Raw genomic sequence first — 18,165 nt, forward strand, 5'->3', positions numbered from 1 at the left:
AGATGGCTTGTCTACCACTCAGCCCCTCCTTTAGCAAAGCAAAAAGGCCCACAAGGAAAATAAAACAGAAAATTATTAAATAGATTATTCAAAGGCACTAAAATAGAATACGTCTGTGGAAAACAGTGGTTGGCTCCTCTAGTGGTGTCTTTATTTTAAAACTAAAATAAACAGAGACATGTTGATGTCATTGGCACAGGCTGGCAGCTCTCCCTGTTAACAAGTTGTAATATTTGACTGTCATTTTAACTTGTTTTGCTCACAAACTTCTGTGTTTTTTTTTTCCCATTTTCCTCCGATTTTCTCCCATCCCAATGTTAGTCGTTATGCCAATTCCCAGTCCCCTTCCTGGTCGCTGCGCACTTACCCCCCACAGTCGGTCTGGGAGAGTGGAGGCTATCACGTGCTTCCTCCGACACACGTCCAGCCAATCAACCGCTTCTTTTCACCTGGCAGCGCGGATATTCTCTGAGAGGGCGTAGCGTGTGGAAGGATCACACTATCCCACTCAGGTCCTATCCGCGCTTAGCAGGCACCCCGACCGAACTGTAGGAGTCGCTGTTTACAACGACCCGGACCCACCCCGCCAGCTTCTCCCACCCTCTAATACTGCCAATTGTATTAGTGTGAACGGCCAGCCAAGCTGGTAACAACCCCGGAGCTGTGAGCTGGATTCGAACAGGCGAATCCTAGCGTCTCCGGGGTTTTGGTAAAATTGGTGTTTGAAGATGAGGGTCAGAAGTTCTTCTGATAAGGATCACAATAGTTGGATTTCTGTCCAGTATTAAAGCATATCTCTACAGTTTTAGTTTTGTATGGATATGCTGGTGTTTCTTTAAGTTGCCAGAGTTACTGAAGCTCTTCTCACATTGGTCACAGTGGTAGGGCCTCTCTCCTGTATGAACCCGCTGGTGTCTCTTTAAGTTTACAAATTGACTGAAGCTCTTCTCACACTGGTCACAGTGGTAGGGCTTCTCTCCTGTATGAATAAGCTTGTGTTGCTTTAAACCTCGAGAGTTGTTGAAGCTGTCCCCACACTGGTCACAGTTGTAGGGCTTCTCTCCTGTATGAATACGCAGGTGGACCTCTATGGTTGTAGAGTGTCTGAAGCTCTTCCCACACTGATCACAGTGGTAGGGCTTCTCTCCTGTATGAATACGCTGATGTATTTTAAGATGGTGCTTTCTTATGAAGCTTATTCCACATTGGTAACAGCAGTAAGGCCTTGACTCAGCCATTATCTCCGTTTGTCGTTGTGATTGTACCTGGAGAAGAGAGAAGCACTCCAATGAAGAACTCAGATTGTGTGTTTTGTATTTGGTTTAGTTTATATTTCTGAAGTTCCCAAAATGTTCAAATTTTCTTGTATGTGATTTAACGATAGCATATGTAATTCAGTCAAACAGTGACCTCTAGACAAAGACCAGCTTCGTATTGCACGTTGTTTACATGTTTTGGTCTGATCTGTTTATAGTGCGAGTTTCTCCAGACCTCTTGGCAGAACCTGAGGTGTGGCCAGACAATAACAACCTCTTCAACTCCCATTCAATTCTAACCCACACATCTGAGAAAAGTAAATAAAGTGCAGTACCAACTAAGCAGGGCTCTTTTGCTTAGAGGTCACTGTTAAACAACATTACAGATTATACTGTTAAAAGTGAATCTGCTCCAAGATTGGTATTGAAAACTGGTCAACTTTAGTTAAAATACTGGGCAGTTGCCTGCAATAATATGTCTTTCAGAAGCACGTTTTGATCCAGATGGTTTTTAGTAGAAGGTCTTGGTCCAGTAGAGTCTAGTACATTAACTCTTGGTTTCTTCCCAGGCCTGACAGGACAGCTATCTGGAGGGAGATAGTGATGGAGAAGTGTGTGAGAGGAAGGAAAGAAAGAATAGGTGATTTAGTTTCTATGTAAGAGGGTTACAGATTTAACTATGGTATTATAATAGAGGAGATTCTGGCCTTTCAAATGATTCCTCACATGACCCTATAAAGCCATTTATAGGCCTGGCATTTTATATTCTACATTCATATTGCATGTGTCCGGATGGCAAAATCCAGTACTGCATCTACAAAAGCCTCTGTAAATGATCTGCCCATTGTTAATTTGTTTAGATATTGACTATACTTGATCTTAAGAAGTAGCTGAATGAGCTCAGTTGCATCTTTTAGCCATTGTCAGCATAGTTATTCACCGTCAAAGATGAAAAAAGAATTATAATAATTTATATTCTCCTTTGGTTCATTACAATTTACTAGGGCTGTCACGATTCATCGACCATGTCGACTATGAAGTTTCATTGATTTGCATATTCATGATCGATGCATCATATTGTTGTTACTTGTATGCCTTTTGCGGTGGAAATGGCAGACTTTCAAAGTCATAACATTCGCAACGTGTCATCTAACTAGTGCGCAATGAATCACGTTCGAAATATAAATAACTTCTCTTAATCGAGTATTCGTGATTCTGCCTAGAGCCAGGACTCGACAGTGCACATTCACTCGCATTTGATGTTTCACGTCAACTCCAGCTGGAAGGGAGGGGCTGAGCCCGATACCCGCCACCTTCAGGTTTAAAAGCTATGCCAGCCTGTGCCAACTCCTCTTGCGAGTCGTGCTGTTTCTATGTAAACTCCGCAAGCAACGGGTCTAATAAATAAATAAACGTTGCGGTAAAAACCATAAAGGTCCCATGCATTATAAATGGCCTTTTCCAGTGTTCAGCATTGTATCCTAGCAATTGGGGATTATATCAATGTGGTCTGTGTCGTTAATTATCATATTGACTCATCAGTCTAGTCTTGCGTTCACGAGATCTTCCCTCACTCAACTAAGCTGCTCTGATTTGACGGTATTGCTGCCGTGAATAAGGTACTGATTTGCAGTAACGCTCCCTCTATGGTTGTAGCTAGGGATGTCCCGATCCGATCACGTGATCGGGGCCGATCACGTGATTTTCCGAAGACCGGGATCAAAAAAAAGAAGAAAAAAAGGGGGATATTTTTTTTCTTTTTATTCAACAAACATGACCATGTTCACGTCTTAAACTCATACTGAGGCCTTAGTTTTGGTTTTAAATGGCATATCATCATTTATTTATTTATTGTCACACAGAGCAGAAGAATTTTGCCAAAACAAACCAATAGTATCCAGCTGCAGAACAGCAGACCAGCCACACTCTCAGACCCAAACGCATTTCCTTTGATTTAATTATACATCAAATGATTTATGTCAAGGATTGCAATGCCTCGCTTGAATGAAGTTAACTTTTCACCTGGATAACGTCAACATTCAGGGTGAATGTAATGTGAGAAATTGGGATAAAAAAAAATATATATACCGTAATTCCTCTAATAGTAACCGGTATTCAATTAAAAACCGGGTCTCTATTAATGACCGGGTGCGCTGTTGAGCTAAGCAATTATAAGCCGGCCTCCTAATACAAGCCGGTATATTTTGTTATTGTTGTTATATGCTGGCCTGGCTGTGCAGTAAATACCATATAATGGTATGGTGTTAATGTTTACCAAGAGAGTAAGCCTACCTCAGAATTGTATGAAACGAAGTTATTATTATTATTATTATTATTATTATACCAGTATTGTGATTGCACTATTTAACTTTATTTAACTTTTTTTGACCACCTGTAATTTCACTGTTTACTACCGTATTTCATACAGTGCTTGGTTTCAATAAATGAACCCAGTACATTTTACTGGGTTCAAACTGACACAAAATGTTGATTTATTCATTATGATCTGTTTGAAAATTAGAAATATAGGCCTCTCTCTTATACATGCCTCCTCCTAATACAAGCCTGGTATCCGCTACAGTTGAAACAAATACAAGCCGGAGTTACTATTAGAGGAATTACAGTATATATATTTAAAAAAAATTATCGGATCGGGAAAGATCGGTATCGGTAGATACTCAAAATCACATGATCGGGATCGGGAGCAAAAAAAACGTGATCGGGACATCCCTAGTTGTAGCGCATAGTGTAACCCGACACTTCCTCAAACGGGTTTTGACAGAGGCAGAGAATGAGCGAGCGAGAGGGAGAGAGAGAGAGGGACCGGCGGGACCGTGCAGAAGTGTGTGTAAATGTGTGTGCGCCATCTCTCTCCCTCGTCGGAGCATTTACACACAAACTTGACTGCGTGTGTGTCGGGACGCATCTATCCTCTCTCTCTCTCGTCGGAGCATTTACACACAAACATGACTGCGTGTGTGTCGGGGACACATCTCTCCTCTCTCTCTCCCTCTCGCTTGCTCGTTCTCTCTCTCGCTCTCTCTCGTATTTATCACGCTCAGGGTTGGGCATTGTTTGGATTTGAATGATTCCGGTTCCGATTCTCCATTTCGATTCCTGTACTAACCGATTCTCGATTCCGCTTCTTTGAGGTGCAGGTCAAAACAGGTCACAGCTTATTTCGCAGGAAATTCATTTATTTTTCATACTATTCCAGAACCGGAAGTTAGGAACCGGTTCCTATTAGAACCGGTTCTCGGTGCCCAACCCTATGTGTGGGTGACCGTCACTGAAAGCGCTTATGGGCGGAGCCCATCCAATAACAGCCTGAAATCCTGAGGCTGAAAAATGATGCTTTTGAGTACTTCATTAGAAATATAAAACAATGAATTTTTTTGAAAAAAAACCTTACAGATGTCTTCCACAGGAATTGTGTAAAGTTGCCCAAATAATGCAAGGAATAGCAATGCATGTCCCCTTTAACTAACGTTAGCTGCTAACTAAGCTAAGCTAAATAGCTCCAGATACAGGAGAAATTAGTTTCGTGGAGTTCCAATAGTGTGGAAAGGGGGGGGGGGGGGGGGCTGAGCCTGTCTCTCTCTACGTTCAATAAAGTAGCCAAATGTTACACTATAAAAACGAACTGGATAGTTAAATTATATAATAATTAATAAATATTGTAAAATCATTAAGTCTGCTATAAGCTATTATCCCTCTCTCTTGTGTGTGTGTATACATTTACTATATAGGCTACTCTTTTTGACATGGATTAGGCCAATTAGCTTTAACAAGCCTGATTCCTGAGCCTATTTATATAATGTATATAAAAAATAAATTGTAATCGTATCTCCTGTGCTGGCACAAGCACTACCATAGCATGGAGTGGAGAGATAACACACAATACATATAATATCCCTGTTTTTCAGCATCTAGCTACAGGCATGGATACATTGTATGTACTGATAAATAATGTCATAGTAACGGACGGGTGATAAGATAAGAATAAACGTTATTGTCCCAGAGGGGAATATTTACTTGAAACATCAGTGCTGCATCATTCTGTGATAACAGTATAAACAAAGAAGAAAAAATATATACAATCATTCATTCGTTCAGTTAGTAAAAAGGACTTCAGACAAATATGACAATACATAGACGTACAACCATAATACATAAGTAGGTAAACTCTAGATGTTTTTCCTAATTTTATGGCATGCTTCCTTTTCATTTCTAGATATCAAAAACGAAAGGAAAATGGTAAGATCAAGAAAATGGAAGATCTTACCTCCAAACAATATGAAAGGAAAAAAAACAATGGAGAGAAAATTCGAACAGGCATTATGCTAAAAAGAAAACACTGAATGCCATCTTGGATTTGACCCCTCCCTCCATCAATGAGCCAGATGCCGCACAGGTACTGGAGCAATATGTAGGCCTACCGGTACCACCAAGCCCCCCAGAACTGCCATCAAACTGCCCAACACCAGAGCAGACGTCCACCCCCAAAGCAAGAAGAAAAAGGAGAATGCAGGATGTCCAGGTAGTACCAAGCCCTCCCGAGCCACCTTTGAACTGCCCAACACCAGAGCAGACCTCCACCCCCAAAGCAGGAAGAAAAAGGGAGGCAACCATAACCTCACTGAGGTCAAAACTGAGGGCGACAAAAGATCAACTGGAAATCCAGTCCCGAAAATACTCTAACCTAACGAAGCAGCTTAGAAGGCTACAAGAAAAAAACAAAAAAGGACCAGCACCTTTGATAGGCACCATTGAGAAGAGAGCCACCCACCGGAGAGAGCCCAAGACCCTGCCCAACAACAGCCAGAGACGATTGATGGGACATGTTGTGAGTCGTTTCTTGCATCAGGATGACAACTCAACCGTCATCAATGGCAAAACAGGGGAAGTCCGCAAGAAAGGACAAGTGTTCAGGAAGAGGGCACTGACTGACACTATGGAGAGACTACATGTTAAATTTCTCAGTCAGCACCCTCGCTACAAACTCTCAAGGGCTCAGTTCTGCAGACTGAAGCCCTTTTGGATCGTGAGACCCAACGTTTCCCAAAGAGAAACCTGTGCCTGCAAAATCCACGAGAATTTCCTATTCAAAATCAAGAAGCTTCACCAGCTTGGGATTGTTGCCACACCATCCACAACTGAAATAGTTGAGTCCTGTGTCTGCAGCTCAAGTGATGTGGAATGCATGTACAGAAGGTGCATTCAATGCCAAGGCAAAACCTTCCCTACAACTATTGATCCATCAACCAAGGGAAACATAATTTCCTGGGACCAGTGGGTTACCCGGACAGGTAAAATCACAAAAAAGGGAAAAGATGGTGCACTGGAGGAGACGAATGTCAAAAACACAGCACTGGAGAAGACACACACATCTATCGACAAACTTGTTGACCTCACTAAGGACCATGTAAATAAACTGGCCATTCATGTGTATAACATCCAGCACCAGTTCCAGAGGCTGAAGTCACTCAAGGAGAACCTTACTGAGAAAGAGGTGGCCGTCCACATTGATTACAGTGAGAACTACAGCTGTAAGTACACCAGGGAAGTGAAAGACACCCACTTTGGTGGCGGGAACCAGCAAGTGACGCTTCATACTGGGGTCAAATACCTGAGTGGGGGACGTGTGGAGTCTTTTGCCTCTCTGTCAGCGTCCCTACAGCATGATGCTGTTGCAACGTGGGCTCATCTTAATCCAGTGCTCAAGTCCATCCGGGAGGAACATCCAGAAGTGAAGCACATCCATTTTATTTCAGATGGACCCACCTCCCAGTACCGCAACAAGACAGCATTCTATCTGGCCTCGACAGTGCCTTTCATGAGAGGGTTTGAATATGTCACCTGGAACTTCTCAGAGGCATCTCATGGCAAGGGTGCCCCTGATGGGGTAGGGGGTGCACTCAAGAACCTAGCAGACCGGCTTGTTGCTTATGGAACTAGCATCCCAGACACCAACACACTGCATCAGCAACTGGCAACACACTCATCTGTAAGGCTATACATGGTAACAGAGGAGGAGATCATTTCGGCCCACGATTTGATTCCTCCAGCCCTGAATACAGTGCCCGGGACTATGAAGATTCACCAGGTAGGTCAATGTGACATGAGGTTGAACACGTTTGATTGATTGATTGAAAACTTTATTAATAGGTTGTAGAATGGGTACAATACAGTACAGCTCAATACACACAATTGTTAAGGGGATGCAGACCAGAGAAAGACTTTCGTCTAGTTTACATCAGGGTCCCCCATTTTCAATTCATAATGACAAAGTGGGCAGGGGTGAGGTGGGTTCTAGGAGTAAGGTCAAGCAGTAGTCTGACCAGTTTGTTTTGTGATGTTTGTAATCTTGTTTTTAGTGCCTTTGAGGTGCTTTGGTACCATGAGGAGCAAGCATAGTCGTAGTACCCTTGAATGAGTGCTCCTGTTAAGTGTTTTAATTAATTAATTGTCATAAGTTGGCTTAACTTTATTGATTCATATGCTTTTTTAATACATTTATTGTTTAATTTCTGTTTATAGCTGACATCTACAAAACCAGGGGTAATCCAGACCCGGGACGTATCCTGCTTTTGTGGCAGTGCCTGTGGATGCTTTCTCCCAAAAGAGTGCTCCTTCATAGGAGCGAATGTGGAGTCAGATACGGAGAATGCAGAGCCAGGACCTGTTTTGGACGTGGGAAAGTGGGTCCTTGTGGAGTATGATGCAGAGTTGTTCCCTGGCACCATCACACAGGTATGTAGAACTAGTTTTAGATATGGACACTAGGTTACTTGTTAATGGTAAATCCTGAGTCCTGTTTTGTACTTTTTCTTTTACCTATGTCCTTTACAGATTGTGGATGATCAATATGAAGTTGACACGATGAATTGTGCTGGAGAGAATAAATTCTACATTCCATCTCGGAGGTTCGATGGAGAGAAAGTGTGGTATTACTTGGATGACATCAAATGTGTCATCCCGGAGCCACTACCTGCCACATCCTCTGCACGTCATTTTAGTGTTTCAGCTGAGATCTGGGCTAAATACACAAAGAAGTGTGTGTAAATGCGTGTTGTGGGGTGGGGGGTTCTACAGGTCTAAGCATGTTTTATACATGACAACCATTTTGTCATGATTGTGTCCTTGTTTTTTATTTCATTTTGTACAGGCCTACTTGTTTTTAACAAGAATATACACATTTATCTTAGGCCTATATGGATTGTATTATCTAAGCAAGGTTCAGAGTTGCACATTTTGCTTATCAGGCCTATGTGTGATTGTTTGGGTTATTTTTTTTTGTATTTAGAGCACTTTTTGAAGTATATGACCTGAACCAGTGATTGTTCTATGAAAAAGGTTTTGTTTGTTTTTGTTATTATTCTGTATATTGATTGCATCTTATTGTATTTTTAAACAATGTTGTTAAACAGAATAAAGTTGTGAGTTGAGCTGAACAAATGCATTTTTTTCTTAATTTGATTGACAGGATATGCAAATGCCTTAGTTGCAATTTTATGAAAGCATCCAGTCACTGCAGTCAGTGAGCGTTGGCAAGCCCTGAAATAATCTCTCATTAACTCTTTCAATGCCACGCCTGGTTTTCCGTTTTACCGCTTGAATGCCACCATCGGCGCCAATGTTAACGTTAATATCGCCTAATCTATGTTTTAAATTATGGATATGTGTCTAATCTGCCCATCGCATTATCAAAGACTATGTTCCAGACAGTGCTGTGAAGGCAGATTGTGTTTTTATCGCGTCGTTGCCGTTTCAGAGCAGTTAGAAAAGCCCCCGTTTTGATATAAAAAACAGCTCATTCTGGAGCATTCTATGAAAATCATCTTTTAGTGGAATATTCCACAACGTTGATATTCGTCGGCCTTTTTATGAATCGTTTTCAAATAAACGCTAGATGATCAATATTATACGTGCACGCACGCACATTACGGCCGCGCGCGGATAATCGCCTCGTTGATTTCCTCTCGGAGTTTTACAGTGAAACCGAAAGAAGACATTTCACAAAACAGCTTATAACTTCATCAAACTTACTCCGATTATCCTACCACTGATAACATAGAGTCCTTACCTGACATCAGATGGTATCCAACTGGTATATTCCAATTCCTGATCACCATTCGAAAAAATCGATACGTGTATGGCAGCGTTTCCGTTAGCCGGTAATTACCGGTATTTGACTGGCAAAATCTGTTGAAGTCCGACAAATTTAATCTCTCCGGTCATAGTGTCCGGTGAAAATAGTTCCCTCTGGGCACAGTTTGATTATTTGAATTGTATTTGGATGGGCTGGAGTTGGGTGGCCTATGCGATGAACGAAACAATCATTGCGTTTGTTGTCGTTGCTTCGCTCAGCGAGAGCTTGCTGCTGGATTTGCGGAAGGCATGCAGCTGCAGACCCACAGAACCCACCAGCTTTGCTGGCACAGTGCGGTCCCCAGACCTGGAAAGCTGCTCTGCGGGTCTGCAGCTGGATGCTTCTTGCAAACTAACTGCGGCGCTCGCGCTGATATTGTTGGACCGGCTGCTTGGTGGAGCAACGATGAAACGAATGTAATGAATCGTTCGTCGCATGGGCTATTTAATTTTGGCCTGTTTTGGTACGGTTCGGGTGGTCAAGTTGTGCTTGGAGGGAGTTGTTTTCACCGGACATTATGACCAGCACCAAGTCGTTGGGACTAGGTGGAGATATACATCACGCAAACCCACGATAATGTTGCCGTCTCTCTGCCAAATTTCTCAGTTCTTCGCTTGATATAATTAATACAAATGTCCAATATAACGGAATTCGTTAGCTCATAAATGTGATTATAACAGACTGCTGTTTATTAATGTCGGGCCGACTGCCCACAGACACAGGTCTATTTGATTTAAAGTCGGCAGCAGCACGGAGTCTCTGGACTTATTTTATTTGGAATATAATGACTGTATACGCAAAAGTAGCCTAGCTTTAAGTTAAAATATTATAAATCTACATGCCTTGAGGATGTCATTCTTTATATAGCCTGTTGTTTTTAAGCTCAATAAACTCTGACCGGAATTTCTCTCATTTGACCGGTAGATAAAAATCTACCGGACCCTGAGACCGGCAACAATTTTTTCTAACGGAAACCCTGGTGTATGGATCCAACGCGACACAGTAGATCTCTATGATCCGCGGGGATCTGAGGCTCCAGAATGAACTCTGGTAACCCCGGCTGGATCAGTGAACTGGAAAATGTGGAGTACCGGATTTTTTCCCCCATTCATTTTCATTGAGTCCATTCCAAAATCACTTATGTCATCTGGGAGACGACAGGGGGCGCTTTTTTCCACAGTGATCGTCGGCGCCCCTCGGCTATACTCGGGTAGGCTCGGGTGATGCAATAATTTTTCAGATCGCGCAAAAAAACAAAAAAAAAATCCGAGAAATCTCGTGAGTGGCTAGCAACCACCTATAAAAAAACACGAGAAATCTTGTGAGTGGCACTGAAAGAGTTAAAAAGGTTCACTGTGTTAACTTGACAAATAAGACAGTAAATTAGAGGTTTTCATAATTATGTAATTTGTTGTGTTACCTACATTTTGGGATGCAAGTAAAACTAGACAATTCCGCGCAGGGAAATTGTGAAAGTGTGGGTGATGCCTCTATTATGACATCATACTGTGACATCACAAATGTTCTAGAATGTCTATTATGACATCATACTGTGACATAACAAATGTTCTAGAATGTCTATTATGACATCATACTGTGACATCACAAATGTTCTAGAATGGTCTATTATGACATCATACTGTGACATCACAAATGTTCTAGAATGGTCTATTATGACAGCATACTGTGACACCACAAATGTTCTAGAATGTCTATTATGACATCATACTGTGACATCACAAATGTTCTAGAATGTCCTATTATGACAGCATACTGTGACACAAATGTTCTAGAATGTCTATTATGACATCATACTGTGACATCCAAATGTTCTAGAATGTTCTCCCATTCATTCCTTATGGACCAAAATGTCCTGTTTAAAGTCGATTTGTAGCCAAACGGTGCGGTGAAACTTTCCAATTTTCTGCTTTGGTGTTTGTGGCTAATCAGACACACCAAGTGGTTTGCTTTGAATAACCAACAGCCTTGCTTAAGCGGGCATTAAGCCTCGAGTTGTGTCTGGCAACACTTAGCATACTTAATATTATCATTACCGAAATCATTAATCTCATTTCTGAAACCCATGTATCATTACCACAACAGCTGTTAATTTAATGTTTATTTAATTTAGTGAACAATTATAATTTGATTCTAAAGGCATGTCCATGATCTATTTGTTATGTGCTTTAATGTTTACAATGACATTTTAAGAAAAATTCAGGTTTCCATGAAATATCACAAAAATTAGGTTGTCGACCGCAGAAGGTGTTGCGGTAATGAGAGTAATATGACAAACTATTCTAAAAATGATTATTTAAAAATATATATTATTTCATAGTTTCAGGTATGTGTCTATGACTGTTAATTATCAATTCTTAAAACTTTGAAAATGTATACACTTTTCTTATTGTCTTGAAGTTTTAAGACTGTTGCGGTAATGCAAATTTGAAGGACTTATTTTGGAAAATGTGTTCAAAAGGGTGTTAAATTGTAAATAAAAACTAATTATTATTCACATATACTCTAGACCTGGCTTATAGTGCTTGAAAAGGAAATTTGTTGATGCAAGTTTGTTAAAAAAAATTATGTTTGAAATTTTGAAATCAAGATTTCATGAGAATGAGCCCATTGGTGTACAGTGTAAATAGGAGAGGGGAGCTCACCGCACCTTGAGGCACCCCGGTGCTGCAGAATTTGACCTCAGAGAGAGTGTGTCATTCACCTTGACTTGTTGTGTCCTGTTGGTAAGAAGAGAATAAAACCATTTGATTATTGAGGGGTTTATCCCCATACTAATTTTGAAATCAAGATTTCATGAGAATGAGCCCATTGGTGTACAGTGTAAATAGGAGAGGGGAGCTCACCGCACCTTGAGGCACCCCGGTGCTGCAGAATTTGACCTCAGAGAGAGTGTGTCATTCACCTTGACTTGTTGTGTCCTGTTGGTAAGAAGAGAATAAAACCATTTGATTATTGAGGGGTTTATCCCCATACTCATAAGCTTCTGGACAAGCAGGTGAGGGCGAACAGTATCAAACAGAGCTAAAATCAGCAAATGGCACCCGTTCGCCGTTATGATTATTGAGGGGTTTATCCCCATACTCATAATAGGGATGGGCATTTTTAAAGGGGAACTATCTTATAAATGGCCTTTTTGAGTGTTTAGCATTGTTTCCTAGCTATGTGAACTTATATTAATATGATCTATGTCTCAAAATTCTCATATTGGCGCATTCTTCCAATTCTCCTCTCACAATATTCACCCTCACTGAACTGAGTCATCCGGCACTGCGCAGTGGTTTAGGAGCCCAGGCTCAAAACGGCTCGAGATCTTCAGGTAGAAAAATACTGTTTTTGAGGACTTGATTAGAAATACAAAACAATGAATAAAAAAAATATATATATTACAGAGGTGTTCCATAGACTCACAGGAATTGTGTAAAAGTGCCCAAATAGTGAAAGAAATAGTCAAATAGTTCCCCTTTTAAGAAAAATCCAGATCGATTGATCGCATGCTATACTCAAGGGATCATGTATTACTTGTGGAGGGGGAAAAAAATATATATATATATATTTTTGAATATAATTTTTTTTTATATACAGCTCAGTATCAAACACAGAGCTAACATCTGCAAATAGGACCCGTTCGCCGTTATATTATTTCAAGATAATAAAGTAGCTATAATGAGTCAATAGATAAAAAGCAGTAATGGCATGTAGGTTACTCAACCTACTCATGTACAGTAGGCATCCACACTACACAGCATTTATAGACATAAATAAACGTCATGGCTCATCTCTGGGTATTCAGTAGGTGGTGTCAGAGAGGCAATGTGACCTGAGGATACTAGTCAAACATTTAGAAATATTAAATTGCAAATAGGGCTGCACGAGGAGGGGGACAGTGATGAAGAAGAGGAGAACATCCTGTGTACATATTTTAGTTGGGGGCATTACTGTAATCCCCTTGCTTTAAAGGCACTTTAAGTAAAAATGTGCACTACTTACCCCACTCTCCCCTACAGATATAATCATGACATACATGACATACAGATATACAGTACTGTTACATTTGTGACATACAAGATATGCAAATATACAGTACTGTTAAACAGAGATCCTAACAGAAAATATGGTAGCACTTTATAATAACACCCTGTTATAATACATTTATAAGGTATTTGTAGATAATGAACTAATCATGAACAAATCATTTATATACATTCGTAAATGTGTTCCTAATGTGTGCTCAGTATATTGCGGTATGTGATGATGACACGACACACAAGAGTAATAATTATTTGTATTTTCAGGCTGTATCGGCGCCTATACACAGTCTGAAAATACAAATAAGTATTACCCTCGTGTTCATCACATACCGCAATATACTGAGCACTGAGCACACATTAGGAACAAGTGTAACGTTAGCGCCCACCACATCAAGTACGTCTACACAACACGTAAGAGTTGTTTGTAGGTCGGAAATGATGGAATAGATTTACCAACAAAAAAGGTGTTTAACCTGCTCATAATACCTTTATTAAAAGCGTGGGGCAGGAGCAGCGCGGATAACTTGGTTCTGATAACGATGTCAATATAGCAATATTTCCTCTTGGTTAGACAACTTTTTGACTAATGTAATAGCAGGATTTCTTTAGACTTTCGTTTACCATTTCATTTTCAGTGCAGGCAGCAAAAAAGGTTTCAGACTCGTGTCCAATGGCTAATACAAATCTGTATCCACAATTATGATGTACACACACTCACGGAGTCCAGAATACGTTTGGAAGGTTCTTTACTTTCTTTGGGTAGTCACAAAGTTGTCTAACCAAGGGGAAATATTGCTATTGACATCGTTATCAAGAAAATAAACTGGCTATTGGAAGAGTTAGTTAAAGAAGCCCCTCGTTGTAGACGAAAGCAGGAGCTAGCAACCATAGATAAAGAACACTAGATAGCTTAAGGCGGAGTGTTCTATATATATATCTATGCTAACGATCAGCATGTGGACTACTGGACTCGGGACGACAGCTATAGACACTAACGTTACTTTGCTGAGCTAAACTGGATGACGACGTTGCTAATAGCAAAGGCAAGAACAGACAAACGAAACAAATAAGAACATTGTGCATGTCAACTGAATAAATAAGTGTCTGGATCTTTATCAAACGTGTCTCAAGTGACACCTGAAGAAGAATATAATTCAAAGAGTTAAATTATTACCGTTCTCAAGTTGTGTATCTCCTCATCAAAACAACAAAGATGGACGACAGTGATACTGCGGGCAAAGCGAGTAGGGTGCGTGTATACCAAACCCAGCCGCATTTCTCGGAGACGCTCTCTGATTGGCACTGACTGACGCTCTCTGATTGGCCACTGACGCGTTTGCCCAATCCGTGATTGATTGATTGATTGATTGAAAACTTTATTAACAGATTGCAGAATGGGTACAATACAGTACAGCTCAATACACACAATTGTTAAGGGGATGCAGACCAGAGAAAGACTTTCGTCTTGTTTACACCAGGGTCCCCCATTTTCAATTCATCAGGACATATATGACATACATGACATACAGATAGTCAGTACTGCTACATCTATACATTTATGACATACCAGATTTGCAAATACAGTACTGTTTGTGATACAGAAGGAGTCAAGAAAAGGGAGTATATACATTTGACGTAGAAACTGTACATTGGAGGAGGTTGGGTGGGGGGGGTTGGGTACACTGGGATATTGACAACCATACTGGGTAATTTACATTGGAGGTGGTTGGGGGGGGGGGGGGGGGCACACTGTATAAACAAGCAAAACTGTACATTGAGGGGGGGGGAGACTCTGTACAAACAAACAAAATTGTACATTGGACTATTGACAAAACCATACTAGGTAAATGACTGTACATTGGAGGGGGTTGGGTTAGGATATTTACAGGGGCCAGTGTTGAATTGCAGTCTCCCGTAGGTGTCTCTTGAGAGAGGTTTTGAAAGTGGGTAGTGATCCACATTCCTTTACAGCTTTGGGTAGGGCGTTCCACATTGATGTGGCATAATTGCGAAACGTGTTTAGTCCCTTATTTGAGCCGAATCTGGGTTTAACATGATTTGTGGAGCTCCCTCTGGTGTTGTGATCGTGGTATTCACTGACCTTTGGGAAGTATTTTGCCATGTACATGGGTACCTTGGTCGTGTAGTGTATCTTGTAGACCAGGCCCATTGCAAGTTGCTGTACTCTGTCATCTACTCTAAGCCATCCTAGGTTGTCAAAGTGGGCAGGGGTGAGGTGGGTTCTAGGAGTAAGGTCAAGCAGTAGTCTGACCAGTTTGTTTTGAGATGTTTGTAATTTTGTTTTTAGCGCCTTTGAGGTGCTTTGGTACCATGAGGTGCAAGCATAGTCGTAGTACCCCTGAATGAGTGCTCCTGCCAGAGTCTTCAGGGTATTCTTGTTTACCAGAGAGGAGATCCGGTACAAGAATCGAGTTCGTTGGTTGACTTTTTTTATTACATTGGATGCCATTTTGTCACAGGAGAGATTAGCCTCTAGGATGGAACCCAGGTAGGTAATTTCATCTTTCCTTGTGACAATATTGTCACCCACTGTAACTGAGAAGCCGTCGGTCTTGCTGAGTTTGTTATTTGAACCGAAGAGAATGGACTCTGTTTTGCCCATGTGTAATGATAGTTTGTTATCAGCGAGCCATATGCAGATTCTGCCTAGTTCCGAGCTGAGGGTTTTTTCAACCTGTAACTTGTTCTTGTCAGAGACCAGCAGGGCTGAGTCGTCCGCAAACAGGAACAAGTTGCAGTCACAAGCTGACGACATGTCATTTGCATAAATTAGGAACAGTAGCGGTCCTAGTATGCTTCCTTGTGGAACACCACAGCTCACTGTGAGAGGGGGGGATAGGGTACCGTTTACCTCCACCATCTGTTCCCTCCCCTCAAGGTAGGATTGCATCCAGCTCACTGATAGACTATCAAAACCAATTGCTTTTAGCTTGTCAATCAGAATGGAGTGATTGACCGTGTCAAAGGCCTTTTGTAGGTCCAGCATGACCATGCCGCAGTATTTGCCTGCGTCCACCTCTTGTTTGATGTGGTCATTCAAATAGAGAAGGCATGTGTCAGTGGAGTGGGATGTTCTGAAGCCAGATTGGAATTCGTAGATTAGATTTTTTTCCGCTAGGTACTTTTCGACCTGTTCGTAGACTATTTTTTCCATGACTTTCGAGATGGAGGTGAGAATAGAAACAGGGCGGTAGTTGCCTGGGTCTAATTTGCTGCCCTTTTTGTGCAGAGGGGTCACCCTCGCAATTTTGAAGTCCTTGGGGACGTGTCCCTGTTTTATGGAGAGGTTTATTATGTGTGTGATGATTGGGGTGATGGCGGCTGCTGAGTCTCTGAGGAATTTGGAGGGGATGTTGTCATGAGCTGTGTCTTTGCCCATTTCCTCGTCAAACAGCCTGCAAACAAACTACCTGGCGTTCTATCGCCCTGCTTCACATATAGTTTTGGTGGACTCGGTGCGGTTCTGGGGGTGAAGTTGCAACATTGTTGCATTCTTCATTTGGTTTGCCTGCGTTCACACAGATATCTGTCAGGCGGACCGAGACCTTCTGAACAATGTCACGCGGTCGAAAAGGGCGCTTGTCTATTGGACAGTGGAAATGTGTGTGTGGCTGCGATCCCGTGTGTGCGCGCGCGCGTGTGTGTGTGTGTAAACGAGACGAAAGTGAAGTTGAAAATGGTGCGCAGTAGTGCAAATACTTGTCCAGACCACTAATACTTGTCCAGACCGCCTCCAACCCGTCCAGCCTGGCTCTGCGGCTCTGCAGATACCCCCTATTGGAGCCCTCCCAATACTATCCACCTGCAGAACCCCAGATCCCCGCAGGCTGAGCTCCCGCAGGCTGAGGTCCCGGACGCTTCCATTGGCTGATTTGGGTCACGTGACCGTCCCACCCAATGGCTGAATTGGAGTGTTGCACTGCGGGCATTGACTGATTTGGGTCACGTTGCACTGCGGGATTGATTGATTGATTGATTGAAAACTTTATTAACAGATTGCAGAATGGGTAAAGTGACCGATTGATTGATTGATTGTTTGATTGATTGATTGATTGATTGATTGATTGAAAACTTTATTAACAGATTGCAGAATGGGTACAGTGACGTCACAGGCCCGGATTGATTGATTGATTGAAAACTTTATTAACAGATTGCAGAATGGGTACAGTGACGTCACAGGCCCGGATTGATTGATTGATTGATTGATTAATTGATTGATTGATTGAAAACTTTATTAACAGATTGCAGAATGGGTACAGTGACGTCACAGGCCCGGATTGATTGATTGATTGATTGATTGATTGATAACTTTATTAACAGATTGTAGAATGGGTACAGTGACCGATTGATTGATTGATTGTTTGATTGATTGATTGATTGATTGATTGATTGATTGATTGAAAACTTTATTAACAGATTGCAGAATGGGTACAGTGACATCACAGGCCCGGATTGATTGATTGATTGATTGATTGATTGAAAACTTTATTAACTCTTTCAGTGCCACGCCTGGTTTTCCATTTTACCGCTTGAATGCCACCATCCGCGCCAATGTTAACGTTAATATCGCCTAATCTATGTTTTAAATTATGGCTATGTGTCTAATCTGCCCATCGCATTATCAAAGACTATTTTCCAGACAGTGCTGTGAAGGCAGATTGTTTTTTTATCGCGTCGTTGCCGTTTC

General features: G+C 41.5%; 1 long non-coding RNA gene across 1 annotated transcript; it reads right to left on the bottom strand.

Annotated features, from left to right (window-relative positions):
• Positions 1-267: 267 nt before the first annotated feature.
• LOC311228761 lies at positions 268-14,721 on the bottom strand. Its single transcript, XR_014619685.1, has 4 exons — positions 14,632-14,721; positions 12,278-12,347; positions 12,077-12,146; positions 268-1,843 (listed from the first exon to the last, which is right to left on the bottom strand). It is a non-coding gene; the product is annotated as an uncharacterized lncRNA (long non-coding RNA).
• Positions 14,722-18,165: the final 3,444 nt, after the last annotated feature.

The sequence above is a fragment of the Notolepis coatsorum genome, assembly GCF_963971535.1.
Source record: "Notolepis coatsorum genome assembly, chromosome: 5".
Lineage (NCBI taxonomy): Eukaryota > Metazoa > Chordata > Actinopteri > Aulopiformes > Paralepididae > Notolepis > Notolepis coatsorum.